General features: G+C 46.0%; 1 long non-coding RNA gene across 3 annotated transcripts in view; it reads left to right on the top strand.

Annotated features, from left to right (window-relative positions):
- The window catches only part of LOC123364377, a 105121-nt gene that overhangs the window by 55289 nt on the left and 28265 nt on the right, over positions 1-21567 (top strand). Inside the window, exons 2-3 of one of the 3 annotated variants that reach the window (XR_006577080.1) lie at positions 15163-15267; positions 16268-16361. The exons of 1 other annotated variant lie outside the window; for it this stretch is intronic. This is a non-coding gene — a long non-coding RNA (uncharacterized LOC123364377). The remainder of the gene's footprint in view (positions 1-15162; positions 15268-16267; positions 16362-21567) is intronic. One more of the 3 variants, XR_006577082.1, reaches the window with a different exon arrangement.

Raw genomic sequence — 21567 nt, 5'->3', positions numbered from 1 at the left:
CCTCGAGGGATCTTACCTCACAGATAAGTGCCGCATTTGTGAGGCCCTTAATCAGTGAACAAAGGGGAGCGGGGCTTTCGTTTTAAACAGCTCCTGAGGGAGGCAGCTCTTGCTCCTCCGCTCTCAGCGCCGAGCGCTAGTTAGTTTTCACGGCGTGCTCCCTCGGCACCGGACCGCCGGTGCCGCCAAGGCCTCCTGGCACCACCGTCGCTGACTCCGATGTACCCTCGGCATGGACCTCTCTCCTGGAGGATGAAGAGTTACTCCAGCCAGGCAAGAGCCGTCGAGTCCGGTGCTGGAAAGCTCCCCGGTACGCACCGTGGTCGAGCTCGCCCGGAAGCTGCGTCCGAGCCGCCTGCTCCGCAGCCGAGCGCTATGCTCAGTCGGATCGCCCGGCACCGATGTCTGCCACGGCACCGACAATATCCGCACCTTTCACTCCGGCCAGGCAAGAGCCGTCGAGTCCGGTGCTGGAAAGCTCCCCGGTACGGACCGTGGTCGAGCTCGCTCTGAAGCTGCGTCCGAGCCGCCTGCTCCACAGCCGAGCGCTATGCTCCGTCGGATCGCCCGGCACCGATGTCTGCCGTGGCACCGACAATATCCGCACCTTTCACTCCGGCCAGGCAAGAGCCGTCGAGTCCGGTGCTGGAAAGCTCCCCGGTATGGACCGTGGTCGAGCTCGCTATGAAGCTGCGTCCGAGCCGCCTGCTCCGCAGTCGAGCGATGTTCAGTCGGATCGCCCGGCACCGATGTCTGCCGCGGCACCGTCAATGTCCGCACCATTAACTCCGGCCAGGCAAGAGCCGTCGAGTCCGGTGCCGGAAAGCTCCCCGGTACGGACCGTGGTCGAGCTCGCCCTGAAGCTGCGTCCGAGCCGCCTGCTCCGCAGCCGAGCGCTATGCTCCGTCGGATCGCCCGGCACCGATGTCTACCGCGGCACCGACAATGCCCGCACCATTAACTCCGGCCAGGCAAAAGCCGTCGAGTCCGGTGCTGGAACACTCCCCGGTACGGACCGTGGTCGAGCTCACTATGAAGCTGCATCCGGGGTGCCAGCTATGGTCGAGCTCACTATTCCCTCCACGCCGGAGACAGTGTCCACGGCGAGGGGGCTGATTGCAACGACAGCATCTACGCTGCCTCAACCCCCGGCACCGCCGGTGGGGGTTACATAGTCGATGGGCAAGCCTGCCTTGATCAGACCACCCTACCTCGGCACCGCACAGCAGCACCATTCAGGGTCGCGGTTCCGCAGATGTTCTCGGTCCCGTCACCGATCTAGGTCTCGGCACCGTTCTCCCTGTTGGTACCAGTAGTGCTTGCGGCACCGGTCAGCATCCCGTTCGCCGGTCCGGGACACTCAGCTGCGATCAAGCCTCAGGCACCGCCCTCGGTCGACCGCCTGGCACAGCTTCGGTGGCAGGTCCCGTTCTCGGTACCGGTCTGTCTACCGGTACCGATCCCCGGTGCCGCATCGAGCGACGTCAGTTACAGACGGAGACTCTACCAAGAGCTTTCAGCTCCTCCAGGGCCATCCAGCCACGCATCAGTGTCGTCCCGTGCGGACACTTCATATGCGTAGCACTCTGTTTTCCGATGTGCCCTCCAGAGTCTTCCAGGAGACCTATCAGTGATCATTCTGGACGCCGTGGATGTACTACCACGCCAGAGGCGTACCGGTGATCCCATCTCGCTCCGTTCCCTCCGAGCTCTGGGTGCCAGAGGTGACAATTAGTCGTCCCCATCCGACCGGTACAGAGCAACCCCCGGTTCGGCACCGGGCTCCCAGATCCCACCAGATCAGGAGGTCGTCCAGGAGCTCGAGCCCACACAGGACCCGCTTGTCCCGGGCCTTTCTTCTTCTTCCTCCTCCCCAGATGAGGCGGGGGCAGGAACATACCCCTCCGGCCTTCCTCTAATCGAAATGCGACCAGCCCCTAAATCCAAAGAGGCTGGGCGTGTGGTCTTACTGGGCCGTAAGATGTACCCGGAGGGGGCCCTGCAACTTCGTGTAGCGAACCAGCAAGCCCTGCTTATCCGCTACTGTGGGTGGCGGTGGGCAAATTTACAGAGTCGGTTCTTCGGAACTCCCGTCAAGAGTTCGATGCCCTCCTGCAGCAAAGGACGGAGCTGGAGAGAGCTTCCCTCCAGGCCTCGTTGGACGCAGCTGACTCCGCTGCCATGACTCTGGCCTCGGGTGTTGCCACGCGGCGCGTTTCAGGACTCCAGTTATCGAGCCTTCCCTCGCAGTTGCGGCACGCTATACAGATCTTGCCTTTCAGTGGCACAGGCCTGTTCTCTGACAACACTGGCCCTAGGCTGTAGAACCTAAAGGGCAGCAGGGTCACTTTGCTCTCTCTCTCTCTCTCGGCATGCACACGCCGGTAATTCAGCGCCAACGCTTCCGTCCCCAACCTCCGCTCTTACCCTGCGCCTTGACAAGGTCAGGACATGGCCAGCGGGCGTGGCTTACACGGTCGTGGCCATCAATCCGCACCCCAAAGGAGCCAGAATTAGGGTCCTTCTGACCACCAATGGGGCAAAAGCCTACCCATCCTCGCCCCTCCTAAGGACCCCTCTCACAAGCGATTCCTCTGGCAAGAGGTGCGGACGCTCCTCCTCATCGGAGCTATACAGGAGGTACCTAAGGGCGAAACCTATTCCCCTAAGCGAAGGGAGGTCTCAGACCTATCCTAGGCCTGCAGGAACTCAACAAGTCACGATGCAGATGAGTTCCGCATGGTACCCAGGGCGACTGTCATCCCATCCTGGGATCCCGGAGACTGGTACGCCGCCCTCGATATGAAGGGCGCGTGTTTTTCACGTTGCCATTTCTCTTCCACACAGAAGGTACCCTCGGTTTGGGGCCTACCATCGTTATTCCCAGTATACGGCCCTCCCGGTTGGCCTCTATACAGCCCAGGGGTATTCAAGGTGCATGGCTGTAATCGCCGCCTTTCTTCGCCACCGTCTGATACACGTTCTCCGTGTCTAGACGAGTGGCTCATTCGAAGAACTCCCGGGCCCAAAGTACCAGTCATGTGGGCATCGACACGAACCTTTTCCTGTGTCTAGGCCTGATGATCAATAGTAAAATCCACTCTGATTCCCATATAGGGAAGGTAATTCATTGGGGCCGTCCTGGACTCCAGACTCGCCAGAGCCTGCTTTCCTCAGCCTTGGTTTCAGGCGAGGGTAACAATTGTACAAGGTCTACGGACCTTCCTGCCAACTTGGGCTCGCTCTTGCCTCGGTTTCCTGAGTCACATGGCTGTCTACACGTTTGCAACTAAACATACCAGGCTTTGCCTCTGTTCACTTCAATCGTGGCTCACCTGGGGGTGCCACCCGGGCAGAGATGGCATACTCGTGGTCGTCTCGTTTCCCCCGAGCAGCCTAGGCTCCCTCGACCGGGAGTCGGCGTCCTCCCCGGTGTATCCGGGGATGCTGTTTCATTCACCCCTTGGGGTCCCTCGTGACAGACAGCCCATCTCTCGGCTGGGTGCGCACCTGGTGTAGTTTCGCACTCACGGCCTTCGGTCAGCGCAAGAGCTGGCCTTACACATCAATGTCCGAGAGCTGAGAGCAGTCTGCCTTGTGTACCAGGCGATTCAGCTGGCGGATCGTCTCAGCAGATCCTTCCTGTCTCACAAGTGGTGGTTTCCTCCCGTCTTTATCTATTCCGTTTTCCAGAAGTGGGTCTTCCCCCGCATAGCCCGCCTCGCTTTCGCGAGAACGGAAAGAGGGAGAGAAATTCTCCTCGTTCCAAGGCCTCTCCCCAGGCTCGGTCTTGGAGGATTTTCCTGAGGCCATGGATCAGCCATCTGCCGTACGCTGTCCACTGTCCCCGCTGGTTCACAAGGTCCTGCTCAAACTCCGCAGGGACAGAGCGCCCCTGATCGGGATCGCTCCAGTGTAGCCTGGGCAGCACTAGCACACCATGTTGCTACACCTGTCGGTAGCAACCCTCTTGGCACAGACCCCATGACGCGGGATCACGGCAACCTTAACCACCCGCTCTTGTAATCCCTGCACCTCACAGCAGGACTCCTGTGTGGCTAAACCGATCCGAGTTACATTGTTCGACCTCGGTTCTACGGGATTCTCCGGGGTGGTATAAAACCGTCCATTCGGTTGAAGTATCTGGCCGAGTGGAAGCGATTCTCATGCTGCTCCGAAACGCGCAAGGTTTCTCCCGCTGAGCTCCCACTCCATTCCATCTGGTTCCTCAGGGCTTGGAGCGTTTATACACTCCCCCAGTGGGGCCCCGCCATAAACCTGGCTCTTCAATCTGGTTCTAACCAGTTTTATGACTGCCCTATTCGAGCCAATGTCAACATGCTCATTGATATACCTGTCCTGCAAGACAGTTTTCCTGTAGCCTTTCCTGTGGCCAGACGAGTCTCCGAGCTTCAGACTCTCACAATAGGCCCAAGGTATACTGTGTTCCTCAAGGACAAGGGCAGTTATTACCACGTCCGACCTGCCTCCCCAAGGAGGTGTTGGCCTTTTATATCCACCAGGATATCTTCCTTCTGGTCTTATTTCCGAAGCCACTCTCTGTGCAAGGAGAGCAACGGTTGCCCTCCTTCGACATCTGCAGGGCGTCCGCAATCTATATCTAGCGGACTGAGCCCTCTCGTAATGCCCCCCAAAACCTTCATCGTACTGGCATACCGGACGAAGGGCATACCTGTCTCCTCCTAGAGGATTTCATCTTCAATGACGTTGTGCATCTGCACCTCTTCTGTTTCGGCCCATGTGCCATAGAGCCACCTTGCTGCACATTCCGCCAGGGCTCACGCTTCTCAGCTGCCTTCCTGGCTCGCATTCCCTTTCGGGGGATGTGTTGTACACCTACCTGGTCCTCGGTCCACACCTTTGCCTCATTGGTCCGGGAGTCCAGAGCTGTTGCAGCCTCTGGCTTAGCGGTTGCGTTCTGCAACATCTAACTCCGACCCCACCGCCTAGGTAAGGCTTGGGAATCACCTAACTGGAATGCATAGGAGCAATCACTCAAAGAAGAAAAGACGGTTACTCACCGTTGTAACTGTTGTTCTTCGAGATGTGTTGCTCCTATCCATTCCAGACCCGCCCTCCTTCCCCGCTGTCGGAGTAGCCGGCAAGAAGGAACTGAGGAGCGGACGGGCCGGCTGGGGTATATATCCTGCGCTATAGCGGCGCCACTCCAGGGGGCGCCCAGCCGGCCCGCCGGAGTTGCTAGGGTAAAAATCTTCCGAAGAGCCGTGCATGCGCGGCGCGCACACCTAACTGGAATGGATAGGAGCAACACATCTCGAAGAACAACAGTTACAACGGTGAGTAACCGTCTTTTTTAGCATGCTAACTCAACCTCTCCTTCACCAATCTAGCTCTTACCCAGGCATTCTCGCACACTCCTTCATAGACATTCAGTTCATCCAAACCCTCCTACCTCACTGTACATTGTCCTAGCAATTCAATCAATTCCATCCCAGTTCAGAACTTCCTCCAGTTCTCTCCAGCCTAAACCTGCATCTGCTCAGAAACTCTCAGCAATTTCCACTCACCTTTTCCCAAAGCTGAGACAAGTCAAACTTGAGACTAAAATAAGTAATATTTTGCATTCCAATAGCACCTTCAATTCAAGGATCTTAGAGCCCTTTCTACACACAAAGTAAATCATACAAGACCCGTGTGAAGTAAAGAATTGTCTTAACCCCGATTTTACAGATTGAAAAAATGAAGCACTGGGAGGTGAAATGATTTACTCTACTTGCTCAAGATAACATAGCAAGTCTGTTGCACAGCCAGGAAATGAACCCAGGTCTCCTTAAGTTTCAGTCTTGTGTAAGTTCCACAATAGCATTTTTCCTCTATTTGCACATATCACTGTATATATCCTCCATCCTTTTAGACTTCTGTTGAGGCAGTGTAGCAGGCCGGTGTGGCTCCCCTCCTCCCCGGGGAGGGTTGAGCCCTGGACACACACGTTTACAGGCAGGCTCTGGGCTTTGATAGGACATAAGTTCAAAGGGTATAGGTGAAATTTTACTTTTGTTTCCTTTTATCATGAATCTTCATTGTTAAAAAAATCTACCATATGACTAATCTCAGATACATTATTTCACTTGATCCCACTTGAAAGTACATGAGAATAACTGAAATGGCTGCTAGAAGTGTTTATGTCACTCTGTCATAGGTGATCATATATTGTCTATGTGTGTATGGCACATTTGCTAGCATTATCAGTGCAGAAGTAATATTTCTAAGATTTCGATCAGGAATTTACCTTTTGTAATTCTTCACTTTCTATATCTGTTTTTCTGATTTTCCCTCCCATAGGAAAATCATGAATCTTTTCGAGCTTCCCTTTAGCAGAACTCCTTAAATCCTCTGCTCTCTTTGTACCCTTGTACAGTATATAATATTCTTCACTTTGCTGCCATGGGTCCTCATTGAGCTTTTGGTGCACAAAGCTCTATTGAGTATGGGGTGCCTCTGAGACTTCCAGCTGGCTCAGAAATGCAAAAGTGGGAAGGCTCCACGGAGGCAAGTAATGACGTAGCTAACACCTGGAATGAGAGATCTCATTCTGGGAAATTTCAATACCATTCAAATTTTGTATAGTCAGTATTTCCTAGCAAATATAAATCTTTAGAGGATTCACTTTCACTGTACATGCTTAGGGTATGTAGGGGAATTTGAGTGACAGGGAGGAGTTTGAGAGACAATTCACTCACTTACCCAACCCCTAACCAGTCATTCACCTGTAGTGACTAATACAGGCTGAACAATGTTATGGGAGGAGGAAGGAAAGAGTAATTAGTGAGTGAGGATGGTATCAGGAGCACTGGATCTTTGTGTGGCTGAGTGGTGGCTGCCCTGAGAAGGTAGCATGATAGCACATCTATTAAACATTAGATAGGAAGTACCATGGCAAGGTTATATTGTAATGGGAGGGGGAGATTTGTAACACAGAGAGAAACCTGAAATGAAGAGTGAAAGGCTGACACCGTAGAAGATGGGATCATGGAATGAAAAGGAACCAGTATGACTGAGAGGGAGAGGGGGAGAGAGAGAGCGAGAGGAGAGATATATTTAGGGAGGAAGTGGATCCTGAGAGCAGAGGTGTTCTGACAGGAAAGTGAGTGTGCTGTGGTAGCAGAGAGAGGAAGGGAGATGCAGCCTTGAGGCGAGGGCTCAGAAGCAAAAGATGAGATGGAGAGCTCAAAGCAGAGAATGACCTGAGTTAAGTTATGAGTGAAATGAGTGTCATGGTATCAGTCTAATGCCTACTGGCTATTTATTCACATCAGAAAACATCATACACCTTTCAATCCTCCTCAAAGAAAGACCCATGACTGGAACCCTAGTCTAGGATTGAGGTGCCCTGCAGCACGGTGTGAGGAAGCTTGTACCAAGACTGCCTACACTCCTTGCTCTAGTCTGCTCTATTCATCTTTCATGAGATACAAATTTACAGTTAAAATTAAAAAAAAAATACAGTGTACCCAGAATGATGTAGTTGTATCCGAGGATGCAATTCCTTGGAGAATGTTATAAAAATGGCAGCCTTCACAAATTTGGAGCATGTGTTACGTTAGGTACCAAGGGTATTTCCCATATGCCCCTGGGTCATGGGTATTTCACAGACATTCTTGCCTTTTCCTTTTCTCCCTAATAGTTTATATATATTTTATTGTCCTTGGAAAATGTTAAACACTAAAGGAAGATGAGAAAGAATAAAAAAATTGAGGAAACACAGTGTATCATGATTATATTTCATGCTTTTGGACAATTAACAATGCACCTAGCTCAAATTATAATGCCTCTTGAATCATCCTGTTTAGCCTCTGCCCTCAGATTGGTTCTTCAGAGTGAGGGAAGGGCACTGAGCATTGATGAACATTTTGTTCTTTAAACTAATCTATTGGTTGTTAAATCAATCCATCTCCTGAGGGACACAGCTACTCGTCAATCTTCTAAAACTAAATGTATTAGCAACAGATGTTTTCTCAATAGTATAACGGAAAACTTTTTTCTGTACAGATACATTTCTCTGCATTTGGTACAGCTTTCTCTGGTTTGTGGCATGGTCTTTATCCACAAAAGGCTTGATAACACATAAGACAACAATGTTGCCTTCAATTGTTGAAGAGAAACCTGACTCCAGTCCCAAGACAATATAACATTGGCCAAAGGAGGTGCACTTGGCTTCTTTTTTCTCTAAAAACAGACCACACAACTGTGATGGGTGACAGAGTAGCCAAAAAATTAAGAGATCAGATTCAGGCAAATTTCTCTTTTTCAAATATAGTATTTGGTTCCCCCCCTCCTCCCCAGCCCTGCCAACTCTTGTATTGTGAACTATTGCATCTCATTCATGAAATTACCATAGACTATTCAATTGGGTATTTTGTTAATCACTGGATTTTGTTTAATTTGTTTGCCTTTTGACCCTGTTTTGATTATTGAGAGTTTTAATGGCTAAGGGATCTCTAGATTAAACCCCTTTTATATGCAAAGCGTATTCTAGTAGATTCTAACAGTTTCACAGAGATTATTGATACTCTTATTCATTCTCACAGTCACAGAATGACTTTAGTTACGACCAGGGGACTGTGCTACCTTTCTTTCTGATCCTGTTTTATCAGATCACTTAATTGTGAAACTAAATTTAAAGCCTTGAAACCCAATCTTGTGGTTTATTATAGATTCTCCCCCCCCCCCAAATATATCAACTTGGACCCTTTCAGTAAGTTCATAGCTGAGTCGTGTTTGTTGACCCCTGTAGCTGGTTTGGTTAAACAATCTGCTGGGTTGCACAATGCACATTTGAGTAAAATGTTAGACTGGAAATGCCACCAAGTATATTCTGTTTCTGAAACTCCCTGGTATACTAAATCACTCAGTGATTTGAAGGTCAGTGGAATGGAACTCAGAAGAAATAGGAGACCTAGATTTTCTGTTAATTTGGTATTCAGAAGCAACATTCCAGGCTATATATGGATGCTGAAAAAGCTGCCAAAACCCATTTTTGCTAAGACATCATAATTATTAGCTTTTCTAATCAAAGATACAGTAATTTGATGCAGATTTTTTGCATCTTTGTTCCACCAGCTATTGTTTTATACCTGTTATTTATTAAAGGAAATACTTGACTTTTTAAATTGGTCAGTGGACATTTGATTATTACTTGATGAATTTCATCTTCTTCCTTATTATCAATCTTGATCTACACAGTGGATCCTTGTGTTTGGATTCTCATGTTTTAACCAGTCAATTCCTTCTGCCTTTTTTCCATGAGGAGTTCTCTGTTTGTTATGCCACTATTCCCTAAAGACCAATCTTGTCCCCCTCGTCTACAATGTGAAGAGCCCTGATGCAGTTGCACTAAGCAAGTACGGAGAGAACTTGGGGGAGTCATGCAGATGGTGCACAATCCCTGTGTGCTGTGAAGCCCAAATCCATGGTGGTGCCCTGTCTGGCCACATGCAGAAGGTAGGCAGAAGGGGAACTGCCAGGCAGATCTACCCACCATTGCTTCTCGCAGAGACAGAACACAGCACACAGGTATTGTAAGGGCTGCCTCAGCCACTCTGCAGATTGGGAAAATGAATCCAATATCGATTCCACCTACAGAAATTGCCAGTGCACAGCCCAAATACATTTTTTAAAATGTTACATGATCAAATTATAAGTACCAACTTGGGGACCAAATATTTGATAATGGGCTCTTCAATTTAGCAGACAATAGTATAACAAGATCCAATGACTGGAAATTGAAGCTAGACAAGTTCAGACTAGCAACCAGGCATAATTTTTAACACTGAGGGTAATTAACCATTGGAACAATTTACCAAGGATTGTGGTGGATTTTCCAGCACTGATATTTTTAAAATCAAGATTGGGTGTTTTTCTAAAAGGTTTGCTCTACTTGAAACTGGATTTATTTTGGGAGAGTTCTGTGGCCTGTATTATACAGGAGATTAAATTAGATGATCACGGTGTTCCATTCTGGCCTTAGAATCTGTGAAAATAAAAATGGCTAATCTTCAGAGGTCATGAGTACCCACACTTTCCATTGAAAACAACCAGAGCCAGGACTAGAACCCAGATTACCTGACTCTCCATTTTATGCTTTAGCCACACAACCATTCTGCCTCACATTTTTGTCATAAATAAGTATGATCCTTTTCTGATTGATGATTGAAATTATTTTAACTTGATTAGGTAGGTGCATATTCTTAATTGTCTGAGAGTTAAACCTTCTAATTGAAATCTTTTATTTTTATTTTTACATAATAAAAACACAAATAACTGCTCAAATGCTGGGCAATCATCAATACATGCAATAATTAGCCCCCAGAGAAATTCCCTTATGGGGAAGAGTCTCATATTGGGCCACATTTTCAGAAGGGCAGCCTCCTTTATTGCAGGTGTAATTTGCACACCTAAAATGTGCATCCCATTTTACACTCATCATTGGAGTGTGGATTATTGAGCTTTGAATGCAGTTCACTTTTGAATGGAAATCTCATTTTTGCCCCCCTAACTGCCTGATTACAGGTTAAAATCAGGGAGGTAGAGGCATTTGTACATGGGCTGCTTAAAATTTTTCCATCAAAACTGTTTTTTTATGAAAATTTTGTTTTCTGAATAAATTCAGTTTTTTTGTGAACAGTGTCTGTTTTCTGGGGAAAACTTTGATGTTTTTATTTTATTTTATTGTCTAATTTGTCCACATTTTCTGACCTTCCCCATTTTCCTATTTTCAGCCTGTTCTAATTCGTACATACATTTGTGAGAATGATTCATTATTTGATGAATGCAAAATTGTCCCTACAAAAAGATAGGCCATGCCTCAGTCCTTTGATAGCATACCCCATTATGACATTTTCATCTTTCATGTAGCACCATAGGTGTGCGTGGGGCTGGACAAACATGTTTGTGTATTTAACGTATTACAAAATCCTGGCAAATGTTCCCCTTCTATCATATCAGTGCATGCAGTTGCCAGGTATAGTTCTTAAGGTCTGGAAAACATTTCCCCACATTAAGTACTGACTTGCAGCAGGCCTCAGGCTTATGCTTTGCCTAGTGATAATCTCTTGGCCCAAATCCATAAAACTGATCAAATTTCAGAATCCTTTCTGGGGGACTTATCTATTCCATCTCTTTAGCTACGGATAATTAATAGGCTTTGGCTTCCCACCTAATACTTGAATGAATTGAAAGGACAGCAGGAAATAGAGACGAGTAATACTAGACTCCCAAGTTCTTAGAAAGGGAAGTCCTCTTTTGCTTTGACACTCTTTCAGCTGCTTATCACTTCTTGATGCACAATTGGCCTTCGTCACTGGCATGGCTCCATTGACTTCCATGGGCTTACACCAGGGATGGATTTGGTCCAAGGCATCCACCTCTAACCGTCTACGGTTGTGGGGGTGGGCAAATCTTTTGGCATGCAATGTGCTGAGTCATTACAAATGGGGTCTCTGGGATGCAGCTGTGCTAGGCTGCTGCTCTCTCTCACAGACACATCGCGCTGCTGACTCTTTGCTTGCCTGCTCGTTACAGTTCTATTTTATGTTCTCTTTTGGATCAAATCACTATTATTTCTGCTTTTCTTCCTGGCACTGTCCCTATTAACCCATGTCAGCAACAGGAGAAAATGGGGACTGCATGCTCGGCTGCTGCACTGTGGAATAGCTGCTGTGCAGATGGCTGTATGCTATAATTTCTACTGCCATGTGTTAAGGCCTGCATTTGGAGTGCATACGTGCAGTCCCTGAGCATACAGGATGGATAGGATTCAAAACTGGGACCATAGAACTATTTTTCTGACAAGTGGTTTTGGAATTGTGAGTGTTCACCTGATAGAACAGGGGTGGGCAAACTACGGCCTGTGGGCCAGATCCAGCCCCTCAGGGCTTTGGATCCGGCCCGTGGGATTCCCCTCCGTGGCACCACGGGCCCAGTGCTGCTCTCAGAAGTGGGGGGGGGCAGAGGGATCCGCATTGCCCTTGCCTCCAGGCACCGCCCCCCGCAGCTCCCATTGGCTGGGAATGGGGAACCATGGCCAATGGGAGCTTTGGGGGAGGTACCTGGAGGCGCATGCAGAGCCCTTCGCCCCCTCCCCTCCCCCCAGGTGCCGCAGCACTTCCCCTCCCACCAGGTGCCGCAGGGAGGGAGCCTGCCCTGGCCCCGGCCACACTCCCACCCCGGAGCCCGAACCCCTCCTGCACCCCACCCCCCAACCTCATGCCCTGAGCTCCCTGCTGCACCCTGTACCCCGTGCACCCCAACCCCCTGCCTTGAGCCCCCTGCCGCACCCCACACCCTTCCTGCACCCCAACCCCTGTCCTGAGCCCCCTCCTGCAGTCCACACTCCTTCCCTGAGCCCCCTCCTGCACCCCTCCTCTGCCCCAGTCCCTTGCCCTGAGCCCCTTTCTGCACACTGCACCCCCTCCCACACAATGCACTCTCTCCCACACCCCAACCCCCTGCCCCGGCCCTGCATACTATTTCCCCACCCAGATGTGGCCCTCAGCCCAAAACATTTGCCCACCCTGTGCCAGAACGAACATGAGCTAGAATGGTGGTCCAGTTTCACTTTTCCTGCCTCCGGGATATCTTTGCTGTAATATGTTTGCCCTTTCCAAGTAAATCATTGCTATGAAGATTCTCTTGGCTAAAAAAGGGCCAAAACTGGAACCATTTACCCTAACATGAGGGGTTCTGAGAAAATTGAATCTATATCCGAATCACCCTTGGATGATCTGATTTAGTAAAACCAAACGCCAACCAATGAGACTTTGGAAAACCAAAACCATCCCATGTTTAACTAAATCTGTTTAAAATGGAAATGGGATGAAATTGCAGCCATTTACTCACAAAAATGATGGAGGCTGGATAAAATGGGACCCAGCTTAAAATGGTTGGGGGCTTTAATTTAGTAAAATCAAAACCTAACCAAAAAGACGGCTTTGGTTTTGAAAACAATTCTGGTTAGATTTTGATTTTGTCCATTTGTGCTTTTGCAGCCTTTTCATGGTAATGCCTTTGCCTTTGTCACTGAACTGTGTTTCTCTCCAGCTCCAAAGCATGCACTGCCATGCCCAGTCTTTTTCAAGGAGTCTAGTTCTTTCACAGAGGCTGGCACACAAAACAGAACACAATCCTTGGCCCCAGGATTCAGGGCCACCATTCGCAGGGGTCTCTGGCACTCCAGCTCCTGGCTGCCTCCCAGCCTCAGTCAGCTCTGCTCCTTTCCTGGAGCAGCAGCCACAAGGCTGCTTCCATGAATCCTTTACTCCAGGGACCCACCACAAGAGCTGGCCCCACTCCAGCAGGGCTTGCCTTCCCGAAAACTCAGCCTGTCTCAGTCCTTCTTCAACTGCCTCATCATCAGCCCTTTATAGGCCCAGGTGAAGCCCAGCCCTCTTTAATTGGCTGGATTGAGCTCCCCTGCTGTGGTCCAGGGGAGCTGGCCTCAGTCTCCCCACAGGGACCAGCTACTCTGTGATAACCTTACACAGGTGAGTGCATATTGGTTTTTTGTTTTGGTTTGATTTTTGGTAACTTGTTTTTGGTACAACACAGCAAGAAATCCCCTCTCCTCCTTCCCAAAAATGCCCAGTTCATGATCAGACCTATCACAAATACATAGGTGACCATGCACTGTCACCTGCCACCGCACACGTCACTGTCACCTGACATGAGACGCATGTAAATAGTTGTTTGACACAATGAGTCACATAGCAAACCAGGCAATTATTCTTGTTTGCATTATGTTGTGCAAAGACTGTTTGAAAAGAATCTGTGCCTCTAGGGCAAAACCTAAGATATGCCAAGCTACATCAATTTGTGGCCTAGGCAAATGTAACAGTATCCTTTTAAGGATTTTGCACAGAATGTACTGGTGTCTACAGACTAGGATACATTTGATTTTTCAAAGGTAGATAATAGGAGCTAAATTCAAATGTGAATCTGAGTTCTGTATGTCTAGAGGGAGTCTGAGTTGGTGTATCCTACACCTTCTTCCACGCCCTGTCCCATGAGTACATTACAACAATTTAATTTCCCTCAGACTTAGTTTCCATTTCCATTTACTTAGAATAATTTAGACTCACACCCACTTACCAAAATGTAATTTTCCTCATCTTTTCCACATCACCTGTGGATCTGGCCAACCAAGTCCATGTAAGGGAACCCGTAAACCCATTTAAGGGAATTTAAAGACGTTTGTGTTACTGGACCTCAAATACGGAAGGTTGGAAGGAGAGGAGTGAAGCAAAGAAAAGCAACTAACAGGAAGGGGTAAGTTAAAGTAGGCTGCCTCTTCTTTTGGCTTCTCAGCATGTAAATTGCCCAAGTGTAGCCATCCTTATTCATTGGTGAGTGAGTATAAGTAAGCCTAAGGGACCTTAGAGGCAATCTAAGTGTAAGGGAGTCTATCTCACACCATCTTATACATCACCTCTGAATTTGGCCATAGGTAGTGAATGTGAGCCAGCTAGCATATCAAAAAAAAAAAAAAAGAGGGACTTAAGATTTTACAAATAAACACTTTTCATGTGTAACCACTAATATATTCTAAAGCCGACTCATAAGTTATCTAACTGTTCTTGTTGATATAGTACACTAAAATTTTATGGTCTTTAAGTGTTTTACTCTTTGCTGTCATGATCTGAGCCAAATTCTCCTTTCACTGACAATGGTGCAACATCATTGTCCTCAATGGAGAGGAGATGTTGACCCTGGTTATATGTTTGGTAGATAAAGATTCTACAGCACATATAATGGCCCCCTGTCAAGTATAGTTCTGAAATCTCTTTAGCGTCTACGTTTGTTCGTTCAAGTATGAATCTGTCGGTTGGTCGCTCACAGGAACTGTTTTCCAGTGGCATTGTCTGAAGAGAGTTTTTCAGCATCTGGATTGTCCCGCAAAGGCTTTTGTTGCTCATTGTTTTGGATGTGACATGTTCTGTTTCAGACACTTCACGTTGCATTTATAGCATACACCTTGCATTTTGTCTTGTCCAATACAGCATACCATTGTAGATTGCATCACAAAAGTGGCCTGCAAGGCAACATAGCTTAACACATTATGAAAGGATGATCTTGATAAAAAAATATGATGTGACGCACACATATAATAAAAAGCATTATTTTCAGGTTACGTGCCCAAATCTTTTTAATCCTGTCAAAAGTGAAGTTGGTGAATGGAGGCACTGGGCTGATAAGATATCTATGGTGTCTGGCTCTGGCTAACACTGAAAGGTATGTTCAGTTTTAAGTTCAGATTGCTAGGTGAAAATTAACTTCAGCAAGTGCTGTTATAGGAAACTTTTTGCTGAAATATTTGCGTTTCTCCCTCCCCATCCCGTTTGACCACCCATACAGGTGGTTAAAATTTGAAAGTTTGGAGGAAGAAAATAATTGGAAAAATTGGAAAAAAATTGCAAAATGTTTTCCCTTTGTTTTATCCGCTCTTTTGAAAATGTCAAATGAAAAATGCCACATTTCTCAGACTAGACGTGAGGTTAAAATTACACTAATAATTGTCATTATATCAAAAGCAACCTCTTGCCACTACAACTGGCATTCAAAGCTGGTTGGAAGTTTTCAAAATTCTAAATTACAATGAAATGGTTTTGTTGAAATTTTGACATAAAATCAGGGGGAATTTTTAATTAAAAATGTTTTTAAAAAGCTGATCCAATTTTTCAGTTGGATCCAGTTGGCATCCTTGTTGGCAAATTCACTAGAGAGGACAAGAACTAAATATACATGGAGTATGAACTATCCTTTTGCCTGTAGAAGAGTCTCCGGCATGTCAGTTTTGAGGCACTTTGGTGGGGTGGTAATTTGCACTCCCATTACATATATTGTGCTAGTTCTCTGGATAAATAGCAGACTTCAGTTTCCAGAGTTGCTAATCTGGTACCTTTCATCAGCAGTAAATTCACATTAACTAGAAAGGAAATGTAGCTATTATGATTTAGTTAAAGGAATGTGCCAAGAACAAAAACAGCACAGCAAGTATTCTGTTCTCATGACAAAGATTGAGAAGGCCAGGTTTCATAGGCTGCACATGGTAAAAATGTTAGCTTATATGGACTGTCACTGTCAGAGATCCATAGATAAAATTTATGTAAATAGTGTGATTTATGTATATAATTTAAACAACTCTTCCTCCCAAACACAAATTACAGACAAGATTCCATATGTTTGAATTTGGAGAGTTTTTTAAACAATCCTCTTGCATTGTTTTCCAAAGGGAAAGGGACACGACCCTATGAAGAGACACATCTCTCAGCATTAGACAAATTAGAGAATACATGCTTTGAAGTGAAGGAAAGGCGATCTCTCAGGTAGCTTGTTCAGTCAACAGTTTTCAGAGTTCTCTGGACATCTGTATGTTGTGTAATGTCAATTTCCTTCTCCATAACACATTCTAAAATTGATTTATGTGAAGGAGGAAAGAGAAATAATAATTGATTGTGTTTGTATATGAATGTATGATTCCTGTGACTTAATGATCTGATTTGTAAAAGGCTTTGGAAATTGCAAAATCTTCATTCTCTTATCTAGTCTTTAGTCTGATGATCTTGGTTACCAATGAGCAAGAAAAGGTATACCCTTATTTGTACATGAGAGGTCTGCTTCTTTTCTTGAACAACAAGAAATAGTGCTGATGAGCCATTATTTTCTTTCTTTCTTTCTTCCAGTTATTTATTAACACCTAGCTCTGATTTAGGGCTTAGTTTTCTTTCTTGTAGCTACTCCCCTTCTTTTGTTCTCCTATTGTTTACAATACAGGAGGAGGAGCTACTATGATAATAGAAAATAGGAGACTGACATTCTGGGCTTCCTCTGTGGTTTTAGCCCTCTCCTAATAGACAACATCATCTATCATTTTTTTTAAATTCAGGAGGAAGTATGCATTTGTGGTTAAGACTGACATGGGACTGGAAGTCAGGAGTTGTGTTCCTTTTCTCTAGCTGTGCCACAAAATTTGTGTGTGGTCTATGGCAAGTTGTTTAGCCCTGATGTGCTTAAATTTCCCGATTTGCAAAGTGCGGCTTACAATACCTAACTCTGGATATGTCTACACTTCTACCTGGGGTGTGATTCCTAGGTTAAGGAGAAATACTTGTGGTAGCTCTCATTCTATTAGCATGCTGAAAATAGAATGTAGCTGCCCTGAGTATGTGCCCTTCAGAGACCCTAGGCATGTACTCAGGGAGCCAGCTAGCCCCTCCTGCTGCTCGTACTGATGCAGCTAAATTCTATTTTTAGTTCAATGATAGCCTGGGTAGTGTCCTCCAGCAGGGGACCATCCCTCTAGCTAGAAATGTCCACGTTCCCTCAGTTTGGTTTGCAGCTCAGCTGACTAATGTTTGAGAAGCTTGGATGGAAGGTATTAAAACCAAAGGATACAATTTTCATAGGCTCCTCCATGTCAAAATGATTCTTTGGAAAAGCTTAAAGTGAATATTGTGTTCATCAAAGTGAAAAGAAGAACTTACAGCACTAGCTCAGGGCGGGCATTGTATGGCAGTGCAAGCGTTTCTCCAGAGCTTTGCCCATAATGTCAGTCTTGATCTGCAGCATCCCTGCTATCCCAGTCCTAGGCCTCTTTTGACCTGAGACTGCTGGCTGTGTTGAATTGAGCCATATACAGTGGAGTGTTGTCATCATGAATGGGGTCTGAGAGGAGAACTCAAAAAGATAATGACTAGGCACATAGATCCTGTATAAGCAGACCGAGAAATGGGCAATCATACTAGATATGGTAAGAGGTCCTTTATTAAGCCCTAAAACAGGCTCAGGCAGTACAAGCATAAATTTCTGCACTTACATGTCACTGAGGCTCTACCTTACTCTGGGGGAGCCCCTGCAGTTCATTTTCCTTAACTATTCGAGTTTTAGTCTCTTTTTCAGACTGCCAAAAAGGGTAATAATGGTGCTGGCTATTTTTGTAGCTGAAAGCTTTTCACTAGGAAATGGACTCAGACGTCCAACTAATTATATACAAATGACTTGACAGGTAACGTATGTCTACACTGGAGCTGGGGGCATGATTTCCAGCTTGTTTAGACATATTTGCAACAGCTCTCAGTGCACTAGTGCACAGTAGTAGTGTAGCTGGGGTAGCACGGACAGTGGCGAGCGGGAGCATGTACCTGAACCCCATGGGGTATGCACTCGGCAAGGCGAGCCCATGCCATCACTCCCCACTGTCCATACTACCGGGGCTCCACTACTGTTTTTAATGTGCTAACTCAATGAAAGCAAAAGTGTGTTTATGTGAGCTAGGAATCGTACCCCTGGCTCCAAGTGTAGACATACCCATAGGCTTTTGGACACTTTTGGCAATGTGCCTGCACTAGAAACCTGTATCTGAACAACCTCAAAGTTGGGAAGAATTTGTGCCTCTGAATTCACACTTTGCAACTTGAGCCAATCTCTAGTCACTACTAACACAGCTCATTCATGCCAGTGACCGACTGTATTGTGAAGGGCTCTTTGTTCCCTTCCACTGTGCAGTGCAGAGGTGAGCAAAATCATGGAGATCCAAATAGGGTGGGGGATCCCAGGCAAAGGAATGGCATCATCTCCTTCCACATAGCTTCTCTCCCTCCATGTTAATGCAGCACCTCAGCTCCAGATGGCACTCCAGTTAGAGGGAGATGAGATTGGGGAACTGCTGCTCTGTGTGCCAGATTCTCCCTTTACCGATGGACTAATTCCAGGAACCAAAGCGGACAAGGGTAGTCACTGAAACCACGTTCTGTCTGGAAGCAAATGCGGCAAAATGGGGTCTTGAGAGAATACTGGGCTCTCTGTGTTCAGGCGGGGATTTATGGAGCCTGACGTGGTTTCCCCAGGATCCCTGGGCAACAGCTCCTTTGACATTTTGCATCTCTGCCAGCCTCACTCTGAAGGAGGGGCGATGCAGCAGAGAGATGAACATCACTCAAGCTTACGCATAAGTCCTTTCCTCCTGCCCGTTTCAAGTAGGAGTTGATCATATTGACTCCAAACCCTTTCTAATAGCTTAAATAGCTAAAGCTGAATTTGCAACCTGAGCAGCCTAACGTATTGTAATACAAATAAAACTCTAATGGAGTTTAGCCGTTGAACACTTTTATAACATATACAGTAGTATAAAAAAAACTGCTTCTTTGTAACAGTGTTCTTGGATGAGAACTGCTGTACGGCTGTTTTCCATCACAAGGGTTTACATAAAGATGTTTTTTAACGTTTCCATTACTTCTCTATTTTGGGTACAAAAACTGATGCAGTTATTGGCCCTGATCCTCAGCTGTGGCTGGGGAGCTCACAGTGCAGCTCAGGAGGGAAATGCAAAGGTGGCTTTAAGTCACTTTTTGGACTGCTTGACAGCTGGCGTGGCTGTATTAGTGTAAGTTAGAGTTAGCACTTCTCCAACGTGCGTCATCTATCAACATCCCCAAGGGGGCAGATGTAGTAGGAGCAGATCAATCCGCAAGGGGATTGCCAGGAGGCAGGGAAGCCACAACCAGGACACCCTACCCTGGCAGCCAGGAGAGGAAATAGTGCCAAAGCCCTTATGCTGGCTCTTTGCATGTTTGGTTAAGCTGGGTTTAAGTCTGTTCTGTACCACATAGTACAAAGCAACTGCAGCACATTGAAGGATCAGGGTGTTTGTTTAGATTAATCAATCTGTTCAGGACTATTTAAAGCTAGAAAAAAAATGATCCTCACTCTGTGATAAATATTTGTAACAGCTGAAAAACAGAAAATGACCAATGCAAAAATAGTTCAGTGAAAGCAAGCTAGAAAGCCTTTGAAGTAAATGAATATTCACCAAATGTACGTTATGTAAAGCAAGTAAATTAACTTAATTTAAGTATTTCCCAGTTTTCAGTAGGTGTATCTGTGCTCAAACTCAGAAAAAAAAAAGTTCTCATCTGGAATGTGCACGTATCCTTATTCTCTGTGGTACCGCTCATTCTCGTTTTGAGGCATTCTCACACAAATTGTGAGTGGTCAGACTGAAAAGCTTCCAAGTCTGACACACTCCAATTCTTTCTCTACATTTGTCAGTCCACGCTCTCCATTCTTTTGCCCTTTGATGCTCCTATCCACTTTCCCTCATACATTTTCTATGTAGATAATAAAAAGGAATTTAGGTAGCTTAGATAATATCAATATATGATCTATGAAGAAAACTGAAAAGAAAATGTTTGACAGGAAAATATTTCCATTCAAAACAATACAGTGAAAGGGGTTTAATAATGACATGTGCGATCCCTTTAGAAAACACTGAATATTGCTAAGGTTCAGTGGGTTTGATAGGATGCAAAGGTGATTGTTGGATTATGCTCTTTGTTGGATAAGTACAGTTTATTGCAATGGAAATCCCTCATAAATAATAGTGTGTAACAAAGACCAGCTTACACTGGCTTTTATATAATTATTTTTGGAATGACTATTACCCCTTTGATAAGAGAGTGCCTCTTTTTCCTTTCATTCTGGCACATTTTAAAGTTTGTGCATGTCTCTGATATTCAGTAGAGATGACAACACTTGCATTCAAGAGGAGGATTATAGTTCATATGGGGGAAAATACTATGCATTTTTGTGAACCTGTTCCTTGAAGAACTTGAAGATGGGTGGGTCAGTATTTATTTATTGAGTGTAATGTGGCGGTGTGGGTAGTGATCCTGTATACATAAAATATACATTACTTGAATTGGACTTTCAGCAAGAGTATTTAATAGTGCATGCACCTTGAGAAAAAGTCAGGTATATGCCAATCTAGCTCACTCATCTCACACTTTGGCTGTGATCCCATAATTGTTCAGAAGTTAGGCAAGAACTGGGTAAGTACCTGAATGAGACACCTCGGAGGAGCACTTGCATTAGAGTCAACATTTACCCACAGTTTACTTCAAAGTGGTTACCTCCCTCTATTTAGAATAAGGAATAACTGCTGCTTATATACCATTGTGCGTAAGTGTTGACTTCATAACGATGACTGCTGTAGAGCCTACAGGAAGTGATGTTGGTAGATGATACTTGTCCTCTGTGTCAGTCCCACGGGATGGTATCAGAGATATAGAACACCAAATTCTGCTGCTTGTTATGAGTGTAAATCTGGAGTAGTTCTACTCAGAGACAAGAATTGGCAATGGATTTATGCCAATTTGTGTGAAGTGAGAGGAGAATTTAGCTCAAAGTTCACTTGGATGAGATGTAAAGCAGAACACAGTGCTGCCTTTTGGATAAAACATTTTCCTACCTGACCACTTGTTGCTATAAAGATCCCATGGCAGTTTCCCTTCCACTGGGGATGTTAAATATGATATCGTGGCCAAACTCTGTGTTTGGTAATTACATGCTGCCTACTTAAGTCCCTCCTGCAGTCTCAACTGGATTCTGTCCTTACTTTACTACCCTAAGCTGTTTTATAGTGTTTGCATATGTGTCATTTTCCATCTCAGAGGTGACAATGAATTCTTATTATACCACCTCTCTGAAAGATGTAATTAATTAATGTTTGTAGAGTGGTTAGAGATCCTTGGATGA

This window comes from Mauremys mutica, chromosome 2 (genome assembly GCF_020497125.1).
Source record: "Mauremys mutica isolate MM-2020 ecotype Southern chromosome 2, ASM2049712v1, whole genome shotgun sequence".
NCBI lineage: Eukaryota > Metazoa > Chordata > Testudines > Geoemydidae > Mauremys > Mauremys mutica.
This window is presented reverse-complemented; position numbering and strand designations above follow the sequence as displayed.